This window comes from Gorilla gorilla, chromosome 4 (assembly GCF_029281585.2).
Source record: "Gorilla gorilla gorilla isolate KB3781 chromosome 4, NHGRI_mGorGor1-v2.1_pri, whole genome shotgun sequence".
Taxonomy (NCBI): domain Eukaryota; kingdom Metazoa; phylum Chordata; class Mammalia; order Primates; family Hominidae; genus Gorilla; species Gorilla gorilla.
In genome coordinates, this window is record NC_073228.2 from 8,988,475 (window position 1) to 9,012,122 (window position 23,648).

The window sequence follows — 23,648 nt, forward strand, 5'->3', positions numbered from 1 at the left end:
GCAGCAATCTGGACACATGTTGAGTTTCAGCCCAGCTCCAGACCGCGGTCAGAGCGCTGTCACTGAGAGTGGGTTCCCCGGAGGCCATGGCTGAGCTGCCCCGTGGGGGCAGGCTTTCTCCTGAGTGTTAGCTTTGATGCCCATAGAAGATTTTTTTTATTTTCATGTTTTTTAATTAAAGAAAATGAATGAATGTTCTTTTATCAGTTACATACTGTATTCACTTAAAACAATTTTAAAATAGACCTTCATGCCAGTGTAGTGTGGGAAATTAAAAAAAAAAAAAAAGGCGCAGTGGCTGACGCCTATAATCCCAGCACTTTGAGAGGCTGAAGCAGGAGGATCACTTGAGCCTGGGGATTTAAGACCAGTCTGCGCAATATAGTGAGGCCCTGTCTCTACGAAACGTTATCTGGGTGTGGTGGCTCACACCTTTAGTCCTAGTTTCTCGGGAGGCTGAGGTGGGAGGATCGCCTGAGCCCAGGAGGTCAAGGCCACCATGAGCCATGATTGTACCACTGCCTCCAGCCTGGGCAACAGACCCTGTCTCAAAAAAAGAAAAAGAAAAACTTTATTGCATTTGTCAAAGTTATGCTTCACTGTTTCATAAAGTCAAGCAATATAAAAAATTACAGAGAAAAAACGATGTTACTGCAAACCCACCACTTGTTCCCCTCAGACGTCTCTGTGTGCAGGTCACACACCCAGCACCTAGAGGGGCTCCCGTCCCCCACCCCGCCCGCCCCTCTGCTTTCGGTGACCATAGGCTGGTTTACGTTTGCTGGAATTTTACGTAATTGGAGGCCTACACCCTGTGTTGACTTGAAGGATGCCGAAGTGTTCCGTCCTGGGACTTTCTGTTTCATAAAGTTCTGTTTTTCTCCTCCTTGTCCACTTTCTCATTTTCTTCCTTTTTTCTTTACAGTTTCTGGTTTGAATTGAGATCTAAAGAAGGTCCATACATTGCAGTTGTTGATAAATCCCTTTAAATATCCAGATTCCTCCGTCTTCCTTTTCCTTGACTATGTTGTGGACGATATTGAATGATTTGCCATCGGTGCTTTCAGCAGTCCGGCTTCTGCTGATTGCGTCTCCCTGGTCTCATTTAACAGATTCCTCTGTCCCTGGAGTTCCTGCAATTAGTACTTAGAGCTAGAGGCTTCATGGGATTTACAGTGATTTGTCCATTTGTCTTGTTGATGTGTAGCTTTGTTGATGTGTAGCTCTGTTGATGTGTAGCTCTGTTGATGTATAACTGACATACAGCAAATGGCCCCTATTTCAAATGTACAGTTTGATCGGTTTTGACATGCGTCTGTACCCCAGTGACCCACCACAGTCAACACAGTGAACACATATATCCAACACCCCAAGTTTCCTCCTGTCCATCCCGGAGCCCTCCCCACACCATGCAACCATGACCCGCTTTCTGCCTGCACAGCAGTTTTACATTTGCTGGAGGTTCAGGTAAATGCAGTCATGTGCTGTGTGCTTCACTGGTCTGGCCACCTTCACTCAGCATAATTACTGTGGGTCCAGATGTGTGGCTCGCTCACAGCAGCAGTGGTGACCCTTGAACAGCGTGTTGGAACTGCACAGCCTACGTACACGTGGGTTTTTCTCAGCAAGTGTATTGGAGAGGTTTTTGGAGATATGTAACAATTTGGAAAAGCTTTCAGACAAACAGCATGGCCTAGGAATACTGAAAACACTAACAAAAAGATGTGTCATGAGTACATAAAATATATAGTGATGCTAGTGTTTTTAAATCATGTAATACCAAAAATTATACACAAATCTATTATAAAAAGTTAAAATTTATCAAAGCTTACATGCATACAAACACTTATAGACCACATATGGGGTCTTTCACAGTTTAGAGAAATTAAACAAATGTAGGGATGCAGAAGTGAATCACAACTGCACAAAACTCACTGCAGTGCGTGCTGCATGACTGATGTTTTACAAACCCCTCCTGCCGGCACAGCCGCGAGCTCAGGTGCTGTGAGTGCTTAAAACGCTGGGTGAGGCTGATCATCTCCGCAAGCACGGCTCCTCCCTCCAGTAAATCACAGTAAAAAGTGATCTCTCGGCCGGGCGCAGTGGCTTATGCCTGTAATCCCAGCACTTTTGGAGGCCAAGGCAGGTGGATCACGAGGTCAGGAGTTCGAGACCAGCCTGACCAAGATGGTGAAACCCCCATCTCTACTAAAAATACAAAAATTAGCCAGGCACAGTGACAGGTGCCTGTAATCCCAGCTACACAGGAGGCTGAGGCAGGAGAATCGCTTGAACCCAGGTGGCAGAGGTTGCAGTGAGCTGAGATCGAGCCACTGCACTCTAGCCTGGGCGACAGAGCGAGACTTCATCTCAAAAAAACAAAACAAAACAAAAAACAACAACAAAAAAAACCAGTGACCTCTCACAGTTCTCACACAGTTTTAATCATGTTTAAGGCAATCCTGTAAACCTCGACTGACACCCTAGGACCCATACACAGTGCCACTGGTAATGCTGGGGGTGCTCCCAAAAAGCAGAGAAAAGTCGTGACATGACAAGAAAAAGCTGAATTCCTTGCTATGTACTGTAGACTGAGGGCTGCAGCTGCAGTCATTTCAGACAGATGATTCTTCTTGTAAACAGACTACGTGAACTTAGGGTATCAATAAATACAGTACAGTACCATAAATGTATCTTCTCTTCCTTGTGATTTTCTTAATAACCTTTTCTTTCCTCTAGCTTACTTTATTGTAAAAATAAAGCATATAGTACATATAACATACAAAATATGTGTTAACCGACTGTTGATGTTATTGGTAAGGCTTCCCATCAACAGGAAGGCATTAGTGGTTAAATTTTCAGGGAGTTAAAACTTATACATGGATTTTCAACTGTGCAGGGGGTCAGCACCCCTAACCCCCACATTGTTCAGGGGTCAGCTGTGTTCTGTGGTGTGGATGTACAATTTGTTTACCCACTTAGCTGTAGATGGACACTTGAGTTGTTCCAGTTCCTTGCACATTTGTGTACAAGCCTTTGTGTGTGCGTGACAGTGAACATATGTACAAGTCTTTGTGTGTGCATGACAGTGAACATATGTACAAGCCTTTGTGTGTGCATGACAGTGAACATATGTACAAGCCTTTGTGTGTGCATGACAGTGAACATAGGTACAAGCCTTTGTGTGTGCGTGACAGTGAACATACGTACAAGCCTTTGTGTGTGCGTGACAGTGAACATATGTACAAGCCTTTGCGTGTACATGACAGTGAACATATGTACAAGCCTTTGTATGTGCATGACAGTGAATATATGTCTGGCCTTTTCTCTTGGGAAAATACTTAGAAGTGGAAGGGCTGGTTCATATGGTAGGGATGTGTTTCACTTTTAAAGAAACTGCCAAAGTGCTTTCCAAATTGGTTGCACCATTTTACATTCTCAAGCCATGTATGAGAATTCAGTTCTTCCTTGTCCTTGCCAACTCTTGATATGATCTTTTTTTTTTTAATTTTAGCTAATCTAGTAGGTATGTAGTGGTATCTCGTGGTGGTTTTAATTTGCATTTCTCAAATGGGTAATAATGTGAAACATCTTTTCGTAGATGTATTTGCCATCCGTGTATCTTCTTTGGTAAAGTGTCTGTTCACATCCTTTGCCCATTTTTGTGTTGAATTGTTTGCATTCTTATTGTTGAATTTTAAGAGTTGTTTATATATTCCAGACACAAGTCCTTTGTCAGACTTTGTAAATATGTTTTCTGAGTCAGTGGCTTGTCTTTTCATTCTTTTAACAATGTCTTTCAAAGAGTAGAAGTTGTAATTTTTGGGCCAGGCACGGTGGCTCACGCCTGTAATCCCAGCACTTTGGGAGGCCAAGGCGGGTGGATCATGAGGTCAGGCAATTGAGACCATCCTGGCTGACACAGTGACACCTCATCTCTACTAAAAATACAAAAAATTAGCCGGGCATGGTGGTGGGCGCCTGTAGTCCCAGCTACTCAGGAGGCTGAGGCAGGAGAATGGCATGAACCCGGGAGGCGGAGCTTGCAGTGAGCCGAGATCATGCCACTGCACTCCAGCCTGGGAGACAGAGTGAAACTCCGTCTCAAAACAAAACAAAACAAAGTTGTAATTTTTGATGAAATTCAATTTATCTATTTTCCTTTTATGGATGTGCTTTTTTAGATTTAAAATTTTTTTTAATTATTGTGGGTACATAGTAAGTACGTATATTTATCGGTTATGTAAGGTATTTGCATATAGGCATGCAGTGCATGATAATCACATCAGGGTAAATGGGGTATCCATCACTTCACCTCAAGCATTTATCCTTTGTGTTACAAACAATACAACTATATTCTTTTAGTTATTTTTAAGTGTAGAGTTAAACTAATTTTGACTATAGTCACCCTGTTGTGCCAGCAAATTCTAGGTCTCATTCATTCTTTGTAACTATATATATATATTTAGATATATATATATCTAGATAGATCTATCTAGATAGATCTATCTAGATAGAACTATCTAGATAGATATATAGATATATATAGAGATATTTTTAAAACCCATTAACCCTCCCTACTTTCCTCCCACCACCCACTACTCTTCCCAGCCTCTGGTAACCATCCTTTTATTCTCTATCTCCATGAGGTCAATTGTTTGAATGTTTAGCTCCCACAAATAAGCAAGAACATGTGAAGTTTGTCTTTCTGTGCCTGGCTTATTTCACTTAACATAATGACCCCCCAGTGCCGTCTATGTTGTTGCAAATGCTAGGATCTCATTCATACACTTCATTGTGTGTATGTACCACATTTCTTTATTCATTCATGTGATGATGGACATTTAGATTGTTTCCAAATCTTGGCTATTGTGAATAGTGCTGCAGTGAATACGTGAGTGCAGGCATCTCTTTGATATACTGATTTCCTTTCTTTTGAGCATATACCCAGGAGAGGGATTGCTGGATCATACAGTAGCTCTATTTTTAGTTTTTTGAGGAACCTCCAAACTGTTCTCCATAGTGGTTGTACTAATTTACATTCCCACCGACATTGTACAGGGATTCCCTTTTCTTCACATCTTCACCAGCATTTGTTATTGACTGATTTTTGGATAAAAGCCATTTTAACTGGAGTGAGAAAAATTGTATGTTTTATTTGCATTTCTCTGATGATCAGTGATGTTGAGCACCTTTCCATGTGCCTGTTTGCTGTTTGTCTTCTTTTGAGAAGTGTCTGTTCAGATCTTTTGCCCACATTTAATCGGATTATTCTATTTTTCCTAGAGTTGTTTGAGCTCTGTATATGTTCTGGTTATTAATCCCTTGTCAGATGGGTAGTTTACAAATATTTTCTCCCATTCTGTGTGTTGTCTCTTCACTTTGTTGATAGTTTCCTTTGCTGTACAGAAGCTTTTTAACTTGACGTGATCCCATCTGCCCATTTTTGCTTTGGTTGCCTGTGCTTGTGGGGTCTTACTCAAGAAATTGTTGCCCAGTCCAATGTCCTAGAGAATTTCCCCAATGTTTTCTTTCAGTAGTTTCATAGTTTGAAGTCTTAAATGTAAGTCTTTAATCCATTTTTATTTGATTTTTTGCATATGGTGAAAGATAGGGGTCTAATTTCATTCTTTTGCATATGGATATCCAGTTTTCCCAGCACCATTTATTGAAGAGACCATCTCTTCCCCAATGTAAGTTCTTGGCATGTTTGTCAAAAATGAGTTCACTGTAGATGTATTGATTCATCTGTGGGTTCTCTATTCTGTTCCACTGATCTATGTGTCTGTTTTTATGCAAGTACCATGCTGTTTTGATTGCTATATCTCTGTAGTCTAAGTCAGGTAATGTGATTCCTCCAATTTTGTTCCTCTTGCTTAGGATAGCTGGGGGTATTCTGGGTCTTCTGTGGTTTCATACAAATTTTAGGATTGTGTTTTCTATTTTTTTTTTTTTTTTTTTTTGAGGCAGAGTCTCGCTCTGTCATCCAGGCTGGAGTGCAGTCGTGTGATCTCGGCTCACTGCAACCTCTGCCTCCAGGGTTCGAGTGATTCTCCTGCCTCAGCTTGCCGAGCAGCTGGACAGGTGCGCACCACCACACCCAGCTAATTTTGTATTTTTAATGGAGAGGGGGTTTCACCATATTGGTCAGGGCTGGTCTCAAACTCCTGACCTCATGATCCACCTGCCTCGGCCTCCCAAAGTGCTGGGATTACAGGCATGAGCCACTGCACCCAGCCTGTGTTTTCTGTTTTTGTGAAGAATGCCATTGGTATTTTGATAGGGATTGCATTAAATCTATAGATTGCTTTGGGTAGCATAGATATTTTAACAATAGTCGTTCTTCCAATCCGTGAACGTAGAATATCTTTCCATTTTTTTTGGTGCCTTCTTTAATTTCTTGCATCAGTGTTTTATAGTTTTCATCGTAGAGATCTTTCACTCCTTTGGTTGAGTTAATTCCTTGGTATTTTATTTTAGTTATCGCTGTTGTAAATGAGATTACTCTTCTTTAATTTCTTGCATCAGTGTTTTATAGTTTTCATCGTAGAGATCTTTCACTCCTTTGGTTGAGTTAATTCCTAGGTATTTTATTTTAGTTATCACTATTGTAAATGAGATTACTCTTCTTTAATTTCTTGCATCAGTGTTTTGTAGTTTTCATTGTAGAGATCTTTCACTCCTTTATTTTAGTTAATTCCTAGATATTTTATTTTATTTGTAGCTATTATAAATGAGATTACTTTCTTGATTTCTTTTTCAGATTGTTCACTGTTGGCATATAGAAATGCTACTGATGGCTGGGCATAGTGGCTCACACCTATAATCCCAGCACTTTGGGAGGCCGAGGCGGGTGGATCATGAGGTCAGGAGATCGAGACCCATCCTGGTTAACATAGCGAAACCCCATCTCTACTTAAAATATACAAAATTAGCCAGGCGTGGTGGCACATGCCTGTAATCCCAGCTACTTGGGAGGCTGAGGCAGGAGAATTGCTTGAACCCGGGAAGCAGAGGTTGCAGTGAGCCAAGATCATGCCACTGCACTCCAGCCTGGGTGACAGGGTGAGACTCCATCTCAAAAAGAAAAAGAAAAAGAAATGCTACTGATTTTTGTATGTTGATTTTGTATCCTGAAACTTTGCTGAGTTTGTTTATCAGGTCTAATAGTTGTTTGGTGGAGTCTTTAGGTTTTTTTAAAATATAAGATTATACCATCTGCAAACATGGAGAATTTGACTTCTTCCTTTCCAATTTGGATGCCCTTTATTTCTCTTGCCTGATTGCTTTAGCTAGGACTTTCAGTACAATGTTGAATAACAGTGGTGACAGTAGGCATGCTTGTCATGTTCCCAATCTCAGAGGAAAGGCTTTCAGTTTTTCTCCATTCAATATGATACTAATTGTGGATCTTTTGTGTATGGCTTTTATTATGTTGAGGGATGTTCCTTCTATATCTAGCTTTTTAGGATTTTTAATCATGAAGAGATGTTGAATGTTATCAAATGCTTTTTCAGCATCAACTGAATTGATCATATGGTTTTTGTGTCCATTCTGTTGACATGATATATCACATTAATTGATTTGCATATGTTGAACTATCCTTGCATCCCTGGAATAAATCCCACTTGGTCGTGATGAATGATCTTTTTAATGTGTTGTTCAATTCGGTTTGCTAGTACTTTTTTGAGGATTTCAGTGGTTTCAGTGATATTGGCCTATAGTTTTAATTTTTTTATGTGTCTTTGTCTGGTTTTGGTATCAGGGTAAAATTGGTCTTGTAGAGTGAGTTTGGAAGTATTCCTTCCTCCTCTATTTTTTGGAATAATTTGGGTAGGATTGGTATTAGTTCTTTAAATGTTTGGTAGATTTCAGCAGTGAAGCCATTGGGTTCCAGGCTTTTCTTTGCTAGGAGACTTTGTATTATGACTTTGACCCTGTTACTTGTTATTGATCTATTTAGGTTTTGGATTTTTTCATGGTTCAGTCTTGGTAGGCTGTATGTGTCTAGGAATTTTGATTTTTTTCCTAGATTTTCTAGATCTCTTCCCCTAGATTTGTTTCTAGATTTTTCTAGATTTTTCCCCTAGATTTTCCAATTTATTGGTGTATAGTTGCTCATACTAGCCACTAATTTCTTTGAATTTCTCCAGTATCAGTTGTAATGTCTCCCTTTTCATCCCTGATTTTATTTGGGTGTTCTCTCTTTTTTTCTTAGTCTGGCTAAAAGTTTATCAATTTTGTTTATCTTTTCAAAGAACCAACTTTTTGTTTCATTGATCTTTTGTATTTTCTTTATGTTGAATTCATTTATTTCTGCTCTGATTTTTGTTCTTTATTTTCTTCTACTAATTTTGGATTTGTTGCTTTTCTAGTTGCATAAGATGCATTGTTTGTTTATTTGAAGGTTTTCTTCTTTTTTGATGTAGACACTTATAACTATTTAAAACTTCCTTCTTAGTACTGTTTTCGCTATATCCTGTAGGTTTTGGTATGTTGTGTTCCCATTATCATTTGTTTCAAGAGATGTTTTAAGTTCCTTCTTAGTTTCTTCATTGACCCACTTGTCATTCAGAAGCATATTGTCAAATTACCATTGTTTGTATAGTTTCCAGAATTCCTCTTATTGATTTCTAGTTTTAGTCCATTAAATAAAACTAGATATTTTAGTAGTCAGAGGAGATGCTTGATATTATTTCAGGTTTTTTTTTTTTTAATGTTGTAAGACTTGTTTTGTGACCTAACAAATGATCTGTCCTTGAGGATGATCCATGTGCTGAGGAAAAGAATGTGTATTCCACAGCCAATGGATGAAATATTTTGTAAATATCTATTAGGTCCATTTGGTCTGTAGCACAGGTTAAGTCCAATGTTTCTTGTTGATTTTCTGTCTGGAAAATCTGTTCAGTGCTGAAAATTGAAGGTGTTGAAGAGGGTGTTGAAGTCTCCAGATGTTATTATATTGAGGGTCTATCTCTTTAGCTTTAATAATATTTTGCTTTATATATCTGGGTGCTACAATATTGGGTGCATATATATTTATGACTGTTATATTCTCTTGAGTTGACCTTTTTATCATCATATGGTGACCTTCTTTGTCTCATAATTTTTTTCTTTAAATCTATTTCATCTGAGATAGACCCTCAATATAAGTATAGCTACTCCTGCTCTTTTCTGGTTCCATTGGCATGGAGCATGTTTTTCCACTGCTTTCTTTTAAGCCTGTTTCTTTAGAAGCCAGGTGTGTTTCTTGTAGGCAACAGATCATTGGGTCTTGTTTTTTAATCCATTCAGCCACTCTATGTCTTTTGATTGGAGAATTTAGTCCACTTACATTTAATGTTACTATTGATAAGTAAGGACTTACTCCTGCCATTTTGTTATTTGTTTTCTGGTTGTATTGTGGTATTCTCCTCTTCCTTTCCTTCCTTCATGTCTTCCTTTTAGTGAAGGTGATTTTCTCTGGTGATATGATTTGATTTCTTGCTTTTTATTGTTTGTGTATTCATTGTATATTTTTTATTTGAGGTTACCACGAGGCCTACAAATACTATCTTATTACCCATTATTTTAAGCTAATAACAACTTAATACTATTTGCATAAACAAACATGCAAGCAAAAAGAAAACTAATAAAAACTCTATACCTTAACTTTGTCCCCAACTTTTTAACTTTTTGTTGTTTCTATTTATATCTTATCATACTATCTGTTGAAAAGTTATTATAGTTATTCTTTTTGATTGGTTCATCGTTCAGTCTTTCACTTAAGAGTAGTTTATACACCACAGTTACAGCATTATAATACTTTGTGTTTTTCTGTGTACTCATATTAGGAGTGAGTTTTGTACCTTCAGGTGATTTCTTTTTTGCTCATTAATATCCCTTTCTTTCTGATTAAAGTACTCTCTTTAGCATTTCTTGTAGGACAGGTCTGGTGTTGATAATATCCCTCAGCTTTTGTTTGTCTGGGAAAGTCTTTATCTCTCCTTCATGTTTGAAGGATATTTTCATTGGATATACTCTTCTAGTGTAAAAGTTTTTTTTCCTTCAGCACGTTACATATGCCATGCCATCCTCTCCTGACCTGTAAGGTTTCTACTGAAAAGTCTGCTGCCAGACATATTGCAGCTCCATTGTATGTTATTTGTTTCTTTTCTCTTGCTGCTTGTAGGGTCCTTTCTTTATCCTTGACCTTCGGGAGTTTGATTATTAAATGCCTTGAGGTAGTCTTCTTTGGGTTAAATCTGCTTGGTGTTCTATAACCTCTTTATTCTTGTATATTGATAGCTTTCTCTAGGTTTGGGAAGTTATTATCCCTTTGAATAAATTTTCTACCGCTATCTCTCTACTTCCTTTTTAGGGCCAACAACTCTTAGATTTGCCCTTTTGAGGTGATTTTCTAGATATTGTAGGCATGCTTCATTATTGTTTATTCTTTTTTATTTTGTCTTCTCTGACTGTGTATTTTCAAATAGCCTTTCTTCAAGCTCACTCATTCTTCTGCTTGATCAATTCTGCTATTAAAAAGTTCTGATTCATTCTTTAGTATGTCAACTGCATTTTTCAGCTCCAGAATTTCTGCTTCTTTTTAATTATTTTAATCTCTTTGTTAATTTTTTAAAATAGAATTCCGAATACCTTCTGTGTTATCTTGAATTTCTCTGAGTTTCCTCAGAACAACTACTTTGAATTCTCTGACTGAAAGCTCACATATCTCTGTTTCTCCAGGATTGGTCCCTGGTGCCTCATTTAGTTCATTTGGTAAGGTCACATTTTCCGGGATGGTCTTGATGCTTATGGATGTTCATCTGTGTCTGGGCATTGCAGAGATAGGTATTTGTCATATAGTCTTTGCAGTCTGTGTTTGTTCGTACCTGTCCTTCTTGGGAAGGCTTTCCAGGTAGTCAGTAGGACTTGAGTGTTGCGATCTAAGCTGCATCTGCGTTCCACTTGGCTGGGGAGGCCTCACAATCATGGCAGAAGGCAAGGAGGACCAAGCTTACGTGGATGGCGACAGGCAAAGAGAGAATGAGAGAGAAGCGAAAGTGGAAACCCCGTGTAAAACCATCAGATCTTGTGAGACTTATTCACTACCATGAGAACAGTATGGGGGAAACTGCCCCCATGATTCAGTTATCTCCCACTTGGTCCTTCCCACAACACGTGGGAATTATGGGAGTACAATTCAAGATGAGATTTGGGTGGGGACACAGCCAAACCATACCAGCCACCTTGCTCCCCACTCCCCGCCCATGGATGTGGTTTTGATGTTGTATCTAAGAAATCTTTGGCTAACCCAGTTCACAAAAGTTTTCCTCCTGTTTTCTTCTAAAAAGTGTATAGTTTTGGGTTTTCCATACAGATCTACAATCCATTTTTTAGTTAATTTTCGTCTACGATCTGGATTATTATCTTAATCAGCTCAGGCTGCCATAACAAAATGCCAGAGGCTAGGTGGCTTAAACAACAGAAATTTATTTTCTCATAATTCTGGAAGCTAGAAAGTCTTAGATCAAGACCTGGCAGGGCTTGCTTTCTGATGTGGCTCTTCCTGGCTTGCAGACACCCACCTTTTCTCTGGACCCTGATATGGCAGAGACAGAGGGAGAGAGAGCAGGCTCTGTGGTGTCTCTTATTATAAAGACACTGATCCCAGTAGAGCCCCACCCTCACGTGAAATCTAATCATCTCCCAGAGGCCCCATTTCCACAATACCTCAAATAGGGGGTTAGGGCTTCAACCAGTGCCTGTCAGTCCTGGAAGACAGAATCTCCAATGCTGTAATTCTGAATTTTGAAATCCCTAAAGATCAAAATCCCCGAGTCTAAAATTCCTAGCATCTAACTGAATCCCCAAACTATAATGATGGATTTGGAATTAGGTGCCTTCAAGTCTTCTGTAAGTGAATTTCAAGTTGTTACCAATAAAGTTTGTTTTTTCCATTCAGTCCAATGCATTTGGTGGAAAATCCAGATGAGTGGCTTGGCCACATGATATGGCAGTGACAGAAACTTCCATTTAAAAATGAGTTGAGTCTCTTGCCTACGATGGCGAGTCTCTTGCCTGCATTGGCGTTCCTCCCAGCTGATCACACACTGAGAGCTTTTAGGGAATCATGGCCACATTTGCCCAAAGAAACCAGCAAAGTGACTGACTGCTTCAAAATAATTGTGTGTATAGTAGGATAAGAAGACACTTACACAACAGTGTTCTGTTCCGTCACCAGTATTGTTTGTATTAAACCTGGGGTCTGTACAAGAGGGCATGCAGAATGCATATCCACGTACCCAGAACAACACAGAAGCACAGCATGGAAGACGGGAAAATGTAAGGAGAAGGCTTATCCTGGTGTGTGTCAAATCACAGAAGAGTTTCAAAAAGAGCAGTGCCGCAGAGAAGATGAATGTGAGCTCATTCTCCAAGGAAGCCATGTCTTAAAAGAAAGCGGTTATCCATTGTGATGCAAACCTTCAAAATACACTTAATGATTGTGAAAGTCAGCCAGCTCTTAGGGACTGTTTCTGTGCAATTGCCTGTAATATACTCCTGTGGTATACTTTTTCATAAATCAGATTTTCTGTTTAGTTTTTTATTGTTTGTAATTTTTTCTATTTTTGTTTGTTTTTTCTATTTTAAATTGTCAGCATTATGTTTTACAATCACTATGCTTGTGTTTCACCTTTGCATCATTTCTTCTACAGAGCTGTAATTCATTTATGAATCTTTTTGCAAATTTGACTCCACAAAGGTGCACTATCAACAATGTTGACTTTGTAAGCATTGTGCATGTCCGTAAAAACGTTGAAACTTCCTCAGTAAATGAAAAGATGTCCTTTTTGTACATCTGCATTTAGAAAGATGAAATTTCTTGAGATCTTGGCTTTTGGGGTGAATGTGTATGTGGTGGTAACCATCTTTTCTTTTTTTTTTTTTTTTAGTTCCAGAATACATGTGCAGGATGGGGGGTACATTTGTTACATAGGCAAACCTGTGCCATGGTGGTTTGCTGCACCCATCAACCCACCAGCTAGGTATTAAGCCCTGCATGCATTAGCTATTTTTCCTGATGCCCTCCCTTCCCCCACCTCCACAACAGGCCGTAGTGTGTGTTGTTCCCCCCGCGTCCATATGTTCTCATTGTTCAGCTCCCACTTATGAGTGAGAACATGCAGTGTTTGGGTTTCTGTTCCTGTTTTGGTTTGCTGAGGATAATGGCTTCCACCTCCATCCATGTCCCTGCAAAGTACATGATCTCATTCATTTTTATGACTACTTAGTATTCCATGGTATACCACATTTTCTTTATCCAGTCTATCATTGATGGGCATTTGGGTTGATTACATGTCTTTGCTATTGTGAATGGTGCTGCAGTGAACATACGCGTGCATGTACCTTTATAATAGAATGATTTGTATTCCTTTGGGTATGTACCAGTAGTAGGATTGCTGGGTCAAATGGCATTTCTGGTTGTAGATCCTTGAGGAATCGCCACACTGTCTTACACAATGGTTGGACTAATTTACATTCCCACCAACAGTGTAAAAGCAACCCTACTTCTCCACAGCCTTGCCAGCATCTGTTGTTTCTTGATTTTTAAAAAATCGCCATTCTGACTGGCTTGAGGTGGTATCTCATTGTGGTTTTGATTTTCAGTTCTCTGATGATCAGTGATGTTGAGCTTTTTATCATATGTTTGTTGCTGCCTAAATGTCTTCTTTTGAGAAGTGTCTGTTCATGTCCTTTGCCCACTTTTTGATGGGTTGTTTGTTTTTTCTTGTAAAGTTCCTTGTAGATTCCAGATATTAGACCTTTGTCAGATGGACAGATTGCAAAAATTTTCCCCCATTCCATAGCTTGTCTGTTCACTCTGATGGTGTAGTTTCTTTTGCTGTGCAGAAGCTCTTTAGTTTAATTAGGTCCCATTTGTCAAATTTGCTTTTGTTGTAATTGCTTTTGATGTTTTTGTCATGTAATCTTTTCCCATGCCTATGTCCCGAATGGTATTGCCTAGAGTTTCTTGTAGGGTTTTTGTAGTTTTGGGTTTTACATTTAAGTCTTTAATCCGTCTTGAGTTAATTTTTGTATAAGGTGTAAAGAAGGGCTCCAGTTTCAGTTTTCTGCATATGGCTAGCCAGTTTTCCCTGCACCATTTATTAAACAGGGAATCCTTTCCCCATTACTTGTTTTTGTCAGGTTTGTCGAAGCTCTGTTTGCAGACAACATGATCCTATATTTAGAAAACTTCATCATCTTAGCCCAAAAGCTCCTTAAGCTGATAAGCAACTTCAGCAAAGTCTCAGGATACAAAATCAATGTGCAAAAATCACAAGCATTCCTATACACCAACAGTAGACAAGCAGAGAGCCAAATCATGAATGAACTTCCATTCACAATTGCTACAAAGAGAATAAAATACCTAGGAATACAGCTAACAAGGGAGGTGAAGGACCTCTTCAAGGAGAACTACAAACCACTGCTAAAGGAAATAAGAGAGGACACAAACAAATGGAAAAATATTCCATGCTCATGGATAGGAAGAATCAATATCGTAAACATGGCCATACTGCCCAAAGTAACTTATAGATTCAATGCTATTCCCATTAAATTACCATTGACATTCCTCACAGAATTAGAAAAAACTACTTTAAAATTCATGTAGAACTGAAAAAGAGCCTGTATAACCAAGACAGTCCTAAGCAAAAAGAACAAAGCTGGAGACATCACACTCCCTGACTTCAAACTATACTACAAGTCTACAGTAACCAAAACAGCCTGGTACTGGTACAAAAACAGACACATAAGCCAACAGAACAGAATAGAGATCTCAGAAATAAGACCACACATATACAACCATCATGGTTTTTGATGGATCTTGTCCAAAGACTTAGGTTGTCCAGCACAATATTTCAGATGACAGGAGCTATTTCTTTATGAATATGGTTCATCTGCTCATTAACTGTTATACCCATGTGACTGTCATTAGTGTACTTGAGTGTTTATGCTTGTATAAATGTGTGTGTTAGTATTGTCTGTTTTATTGCATAAAGTGGCCCATGAAGCATTCTGTCATGTTTTTATACATTTCTCAAATAAGTCTTCTTTTTAAAATTGTAAGCAAATGTCTTTCAAATCATTATTTATTTTTTCCTTTTTCTTGCTAACATTTGAGATAAAGAATTTTTAAAATTTTTATGGACACATAGTAGGTGTATATAATTATGGAGTACATGAGATATTTTGATAAAGGCATGCAAAGTATAATAACTGTATTAGGGTAAATGGGGTAAAGAATTTTTAAAATTATTTTTTCAAGAACTACATTTTTCAGGATTGTGATTTGGGGGATTTTCGACTTTAGGGATTTTGATCTTTCAGGATTTCAACATCCTGGATTATGGTGTTCGGGACTGTGTCAGCCCCACTCCAGGGCGGGAGAAAGGCACTCTGCCTCGTGGGGGTATGGTCAGGTTAGTGGGACAGGGAGGAGCGGGGGCAGCCAGCTGCGCACCTCAGTCCAAGAGGAGAAAGGTGCTCTCCACCCCATGAGGGGTGCCAGGACGTCCACCTCTAATAGCGAGGTTGTGGGAGTAATACGCCCCAACATTACGGATTTCTTGTGATCGCACCATGTAATGAAATGCTTTCTGAATTTTGAAAATGTAATTTTGATCTGCAGTAAAACTGAAACCTTAGTATAAGGATCATTGGCTTCTAAAGTTGGTGCTGTTTATGATGACGGCATCAACTATTCCATTAAGTGAGTTCACAGTGAACAGGGTTCCTTGATGAGCTTTGCTTTCCGCATCAGATCTGCTTCACCAGCTTTCAAGTTCTATTCCATAACATCCTGTGTCACACGGAAAAGCGGGGGAAGAAAAAGACCTTCTTCCATTTAGATTTACTTTTTACATTTGGAGAAGATGAATATTCCATTGATGGCCTCTTACAGGTACGAGTGGTTAAAGCGTGGGGAAGCAAATTTGTTTTCCTGCTTTTAAAGCGATTTCCTTACTTCCAACCCAGCTTGTGGGTCTAGCCTGTCCTCTCCCAACACACCTGGCATTGCACGGGAGCCTCCAGCCAGCAGCGTGTGGTGGGGGCGGAGGGGTGTGGAGGTGCCTGCCAGATGTTGACGATTACCGAGGAACAGAGGCTGCTCTGTGGCCACGGGGTCGGGCTGCCGCAGAGCAGCTATTTCCTGTCTGCACCGGCGGCAGCAAGCCCAAACTGTGGGCTGCAGCCGAGTTCACGGGCACAAAGTCACCTTTGTGAGTGTCTGGTGCAGCTTCCTGGCTGGGAAGCGGAGAGGGTCCCCCACGTTGAAAGGGTGTGCAGAGTCCCTCGCCCTGAGCTCCTGGCCCGGTGTCAGGTTTCTGAGCAGGGCTCCTGAAGACACAGCATGAGGGCTTTGATCCCAGGCACTCGGCACTTGGAGTGCACAGAGAACAGGCCCGGACCCTCCTGAGGAGCCCTCCTGGGTCCTCCCATCACCAGAGTTCAGAGATTCTGGGATGTGCCACTTCTTCAGGGACACACACTTTCCTGGAATACACGATGATTTTTAATGCTTTTCTTAAAGAATGCCAGCTGTCTCACGGGGCCGGGAAATGGAAAACCTCGTAAGGCCTCTCTTCTTCTTAACTGGGAAGTAAAAATTCCATATTCATTGTGGAAGCTTTTGGCCTCCGATCAACCCTGGGCTCCTGATTTTGGTTTTCCTCTTTGGAGATTCAGTCCCGCGTATTAGAGCAGTGGGAGGCGTGGGGTCGCCGCAGCCTCAGGACCTGCTGAGCACGGGCTTCTGCTGCTTTTGATTCTCGGGTAGCAGGAGTCACGTGAAAACGGTGCCACTAAACACCAAGGATGTAATTGAAGTGGAGGAAGCACACTTTCAACCAGAAATTCATGTTCCAAATCAAGGGGTAACATGAAGACCCAGTCATAACAAATAAATCAGGTAGGTCCTCCTAGACAGAATTTTCCTTTAGCAAGTGAGGGGCAATTAACGTGTGAAGTTCAAAGAAGAGATCTCATTTAAACCATTTCTCAGCTGTTACATTAACAGAAATCACTTCCAACTATTTTAATAAGGTAACTCAGCCACCAAGTCAAGTTTTATGTTCACTGTCTGAGTCACATTTGTGATGTGGGAAGTGGCATATTTTGATCTTCTGATGTGTCTCCTTGACATGCCTGATGGGATAGTCACCACATACAACGTTAAATCAGAGCTGCATAAAATTAACACTCTGCTAATTCTAAGCAAACCGAAAGGTGAAAGTTGTCTATGCCAGTGGCCTGGGGTGGTGCCTCCCTGAAAGCGCCCCTGTCTGAGACAGGCCCTCTTCGTACCTTCTGTCCCTTCCCCAGGGGGCTGCATCTCCTGATTCCGGGGAGGCCCAAAGGGGAGGCATGGGCAGAACCCCCCCTGGCTTCCCAGGTTGCCTTGGGCCCTTCTGGAAACTCGAGGGAGGGGGTCCCAGCAGGGCCACGAAGGGGACTCAGAGGTCCTGGCAGCTTGAAGGAAGTGGACAGGGCTGAGATGCATGCTCCTGCTCTAGCTACCCGGAGTGGGCCGCACTCACCAAGAAGGGAAGGCAGACAGTGGTGTGACGCAGACCCCTGCTGCCCTGCACGTCTCCTGGGGGGGATCCCTGCTTCCCTGCCATCCCAGCTCAGGCCCCCATAAAGGAACACTACAGACAGGGCAGCTTAAACAACAGACATTTGTGTTCTTAAAGTTCTGGGGTCTGCAGGTCCAAGCTCAGGCTGCTGGCAGGGTGGGTTCCTCCTCATGCCTCTCTGTGGCTTGCAGATGGCACCCTTTCCCTGCGCGCTCATGTAGCCTCTCCCTGTGTGCTCACATGGCCTCTCCCCTGCATAATCACGTGGTCTCTCCCTGTGTGCTCACATGGCCTCTCCCCTGCATAATCACGTGGCCTCTCCCCCGTATGCTCACGTGGCCTCTCCCCTGCATAATCACGTCTCTCCCTGCGTCCTCCTGTGGCCTCTCCCTGTGTGCTCACATGGCCTCTCCCCTGCATAATCACGTGGCCTCTCCCCCGTGTGCTCACATCATCTCTCCCCCGTGTGCTCACGTGGCCTCTCCCCCCCCACATCCTCACGTGGCCTCTCCCCTGCATGATCATATGGCCTCTCTTCTGTGTGCTCACTGCTGGTGTCTCTTCCTCTTCTTATAAGGACAACAGTCCAGGGCCCCACCTTTGGGACTCACATAACCTTAGCTACCTCCTTAAAAGCCCATCTCCAAATACAGTCACATTGGGAGTTAGGGCTTCAACCCATTAATCTGAGGCACACAGTTCAGTCCTCAGCACTTGGACACCCTCCTCCGCCCCTGGGGCCCCTGCCCTGCCTGGTGCCCCTGCCCGCTCTGGGGCTGCATAACGGGAGCCGCTGCCCCCACGGAGCATCTGCTGTGCGACTGTTCCTGGCAGTGCCCATCCTGTCACCATTGCTGAGCTGTTCCTTTCCTTCCCCCAGCATCTGAACGGCACCTGCCACAGGTCGGCAGGAATGAGAAGTGAGAAAAATGAGACCCACTCTTCGTAGTTTCTGATCTCATGGTTCTGTGTGGGGCTGGGAATGTGTGTCTCTAACGCGTGCCCGAGTGTTTTAAATGGACTCTGAGAATGTGTCACACTGAGTCCACGTGGAGGTCAGGCTTCTGGCGAAGTCTGCATGAAAAACTGCTTCCCCCCAGGATGGTAGAGTCATTTTGACAAAGTCTACCCAATTAAAAAAGGTTGTATTTTGAAATAATTTTAGACTCACATAAAAATTGCAGAACTAAAACATATATATATTTTGAGATGGAGTCTCGCCCTGTCGCCCAGACTGGAGTGCAATGGCGTGATCTCGGCTCACTGCAACCTCCGCCTTCTGGGTTCAAGCAATTCTCCTGCCCCAGCCTCCTGAGTAGCTGGGATTACAGCCATGTGCCATCATGCCTGGCTAATTTTTGTGTTTTTGTAGAGACCAGGTTTCAGCATGTTGGGCAGGCTGGTCTCGAACTCCTGGCCTCAGGTGATCCACCTGCCTCGGCCTCCCAAAGTGCTGGGATTACAGGTGTGAGCCACTGCGCCCGGCCAAAAAATTGCAGAAATATTAATAGCACAGAGAGTTCCTATGTACCCCCCATCTCCTCCACCCCCAGCTGCTAACATCTTATATAACCAGAGAGCAAGGACCCAAACCAGAAACTCCATGTGGGTACGATGCGGCAGCCACAGACCCCATGCAGTTCACTTATTCTTGGTGGAGGGAGTTCTGTGAGATGTCCCCATGTTTCCAGATCAACACGACAATCAGGACATCGAGGGTCCCATCACCCGGAGAAACTGCCTTTAGAGTCACATTTTCTCCTGACCTGCCCTAGTCTGTTCAGGCTGCTAGGACAAAAATACCATAAACTGGGCGGCTTATAAACTACAAACATCTGTTTCCACCGTTTTGGAAGCTGGAGTCCCCAGATCAAGGCACCAGATTTGGTCTCTGTGAGGCCTGATTCCTGGTTCTCACCGTGTCCTCACGTGGAGGGAGGGACAAGGATCTCCGTGGGGTCTTTTCATGGGCTCTAATCCCATTCACGTGGTGGGAGGGACGAGGCTCTCCGTGAGGCCCTTTCGTGGGCTCTAATCCCATTCACATGGCGGGAGGGAAGAGGATCTCCATGAGGCCCTTTCGTGGGCTCATTTTCCAATTACATTACTGGTTTTGTTGTTGAATCTGAGCGTTTTCTTCTGGACATAAGACCTCCATTGGAGATAAAACTTGCAAGTACATTTGATCCTTGAATAACATGAGTGTGAACTGGGAGTCCACTTACACATGAGTTTTAAAAACAAATATATTGGAAAATGTTTTGGAGATTTATGACAATTTGAAAAAAGTCGCAGATGAACTGACACCCGGGACAGCAAGAACCCTCCTTCCTCGCCCCGCTCGGCCCATCACCACGGAGGGAGAAGGATGGAGGCTCCACCACCCACTTGGCCCATCACCACGGAGGTGAGAAGGATGGAGGCTCCTCCGCCCTCTCGGCCCATCACCACGGAGGTGAGAAGGATGGAGGCTCCTCCACCCGCTCGGCCCATCACCACGGAGGCGAGAAGGATGGAGGCTCCTCCGCCCGCTTGGCCCATCACGAAGGATGGAGGCTCCTCCGCCCTCTCGGCCCATCGCCACGGAGGCGAGAAGGATGGAGGCTCCACCACCCACTTGGCCCATCACCACGGAGGTGAGAAGGATGGAGGCTCCTCCGCCCTCTCGGCCCATCACCACGGAGGCGAGAAGGATGGAGGCTCCTCCACCCGCTTGGCCCATCACGAAGGATGGAGGCTCCTCCGCCCTCTCGGCCCATCGCCACGGAGGCGAGAAGGATGGAGGCTCCACCACCCACTTGGCCCATCACCACGGAGGTGAGAAGGATGGAGGCTCCTCCGCCCGCTCGGCCCATCACCACGGAGGCGAGAAGGATGGAGGCTCCTCCGCCCGCTTGGCCCATCACCACGGAGGCAAGAAGGATGGAGGCTCCTCCACCCGCTCGGCCCATCACCACGGAGGTGAGAAGGATGGAGGCTCCTCCGCCCGCTCGGCCCATCACCACGGAGGCGAGAAGGATGGAGGCTCCTCCGCCCGCTTGGCCCATCACCACGGAGGCAAGAAGGATGGAGGCCTTTGTGATGATCCACTTACATTTAATGAATAGTCAATGTGTTTTCTCTTCCTTATGATTTTCTTAGTAACACTTTCTTTTCTCCAGCTTACTTCATTGTAAGAATACGGTATATAATACACAAAACGTACAGAATGTACAGGACAATGTTGATCACCTGTTTATGTTATTGGTAAGGCATCAGGTCAACAGTAGGCTCTCAGCCATGTCAACCTAAAGAAAGATGCTGAGGCAAAGTTAGTACATGTGGAGGGTTTCTTTGGGCCACGTTTGAGGACGGCATCCTGGGGGACGTAGATTCAGGTGGCTCTGAACATATGCTCCAGTTAGCAGCAGTTACAAGTGGGTTTGAAAGAAAAAAAGAAGGGGCAAGTTCCCACACTGGTTCATTAAAATAACATAAGCTATTGACTGGCTGTAGATGGTTCTTTGTATCAAGATTCCAGGAACATGAAGATAATGGGTGAAGGTCACGTTGTCTAACTTGTGTAACATTTCTTGTGATTTTTCAGCCAGCCTGGAAACAACAGGGAAGGAAAGGAAGACAAATGCCTTTAAACAGTTGGCCCCACATGGGTGCGGCGGGGGAGGCATGATGCAGGTCTCACCCTCGCAGCTCCGCTGGGGCTGGTGAATACCTCGCGTGGCGCCAACTCCTCTGAGCCACTTTTCTTTCTCAGTGCTTAAGTTTTGGGGGAGTCAAAGGTTATACGTGGATTTTCGGCTGCATGGGGAGTGGGTGACCCTAAACCCTGTATTGCTAAAGGGCCTACCTCATTTCCTCCTGATCTGTGGCTGGAACTAGGATCGTGGATTTGGCGTTTTATCCAGGATCCCTGACTCTGACCCCCGGTAATTATTTCCTAAGTAACTAGAGCAATAAGAATATCTTTTAAAGTATTGAGTTTTTTGTCCTTGGTTTCTGAAGTAACTTCTGAAAGGTAAAGCTGAAGAGTCTTTTGTTTACAAGTCCCTTCAAACACACCTGAGTTTATGTTAATGAAGCATTTTTGGAACACCCCTAGGTACCGCAGGATGAGGGGGGCTGGTTGCCAGGGGAACCAGCCATGTGCTCAGAGGGTTGGAACTTTGAGCCCCATCCCCAAACCTCCGGGGAGGGAAAGGGGTTGAGGCTTAGGGTGATCAGCAATGGCCCACGAGCTACGCAACCACACCTGCATCATGAACTCGTACAGTAACCCAAAGGGACGAGCCTCGGGGACTTCCAGATGGCTGAACACATGCAGGGTCCTGGAGGGTGTTGGGCCCCAAGAGGACCTAGACCGTCTACACCACTTCCCCCATACCTTTCCCCGTCATCTCTTCATCTGTATCCTTGAATAACATTCTTTTTAATAAACTGGTAGGTGTAAGTAAGTGTTTCCCTGAGTTCTGTGGGTCCCTCTAGAAAATTAACTGAATCCAAGGAAGAGGTTGTGGGAACCCCGATTTATAGCTGGAGGGTCAAACAGCCTGGGACTTCAGTTGGCATTGGAAGTTGAAGAGAAGGGGTCACGGGGACTGAGATCTCACCCGGGGAGGTCTGAGGCTGTCTCCAGGTAGATGGTGTTGGGATTGAGTTAGAGGATGCCTGACTGGTGTCTACTCCAGAATTGATGGTTTGCTTGGTGTGTGGAGAACAGACCCGCACATTGTGGTGGGAGAGCAGAGGAAAAACAGCCTTTTCTACATGGGGGCTTCCCTTTTCATCCACGTAGAATTTTTCACAGAACGAAAGTTTCTAATTTTGATAAAGTCCAATTAATTGATTTTTTATGTATTTTTTTAATGTGCTTTGAGTGTCAACACCCAAGACTACTTCACCTAACCCTAGGACATAAGGATTTTCTTCTAAAAGTTTTATAGTTTTACATTTTACATTTAGAGCTATGTCCTTGTAGGCTGAGTTAGTGTGAGGTTTAAGTCAAGGGTTTTGTTTGTTCGTTTTGGCTTATGAATGCCCACATTTTGCTGAAAATCCTTCTTCCACTGGTTGCTTTTGGGCCTTTGTCAAAAACCCGTCTGACCACAGAGTGTGGGTCTGTCTGTTCCTGGACTTTGTTCTAGTCCATTGACCTGTGTGTCTGTCCCTCCACCAGTACCATCATCTTGATGACCAGGTCTTAAAATTGGTTAATGTGGTTCCTCTAACTTGTTTTTGGCTATTCTAGTATTTTTGCCTCTGTATATAAATTTTAGAATCAGCTTGCCTATATTTACAAAGAATCTAGCTGAGATTTTCATAGCGAGTTAAACTTATAAATCAATTTGTATAGAGTTGACATCTTTACTATAAAGTTTTCCAATTCATGATTTATCCCTTCCTCCATTGAAATTTTCCTCGATTTCCTTCATTCGCATGTTGTAGTTTTTAGTGTACAAGTCCTGTACATTTGTTAGATTTATACCTAAGTATTTCTGGGTTTGTTGTTTTAGGCAATTATACATGCTACTGTGTGTTTAATTTTGGTTTCTAATTGTCCACTGCTAACTTACAGAAACGTATTCCTAAAAGTTACAGGACCGTTCAGACTCTATTTCATCTTGGTATAATGAAACTTACAGCTTTGGCAGCTTGCGATTTTTGAGGAATTGATCCACTTCCTCTAAATTGTCCAGTTTGTGTGTTTAGGGTTATTTGATAGTATTCTCTATGATGCGTTTAGTATCTGTGAGGCCTGTAGTAATATCCCCTTTCATTTTAGGTATTAGTTATTTGGGTCCTCTCACTTTTTTATCAGTCTTGGTTTATTATCTATTTTATTAATCTCTTCAAAGAGCCAGCTCTTGGTTTGACTTTCCTCTATTGTTTTTCTGTTTTCAATTTCATTCATTTCTGCCTGATTGTTTCTTTTTTCTGCTTGCTTTGGGGTGTCATTTTGCTCTTCCTTTGTGGTTTTTTTAATGTGGAAGCTGAGTTTTTTGTCCTCAGACCTCTCTTCTCTTTTAA

The 23,648-nt window shown here is 42.6% G+C and overlaps 1 protein-coding gene across 6 annotated transcripts in view; it reads left to right on the plus strand.

Moving 5' to 3' along the window:
• B3GNTL1 (UDP-GlcNAc:betaGal beta-1,3-N-acetylglucosaminyltransferase like 1) overlaps window positions 1-23,648 on the plus strand; it is a 103,771-nt gene that overhangs the window by 46,780 nt on the left and 33,343 nt on the right. The window lies entirely within an intron of this gene.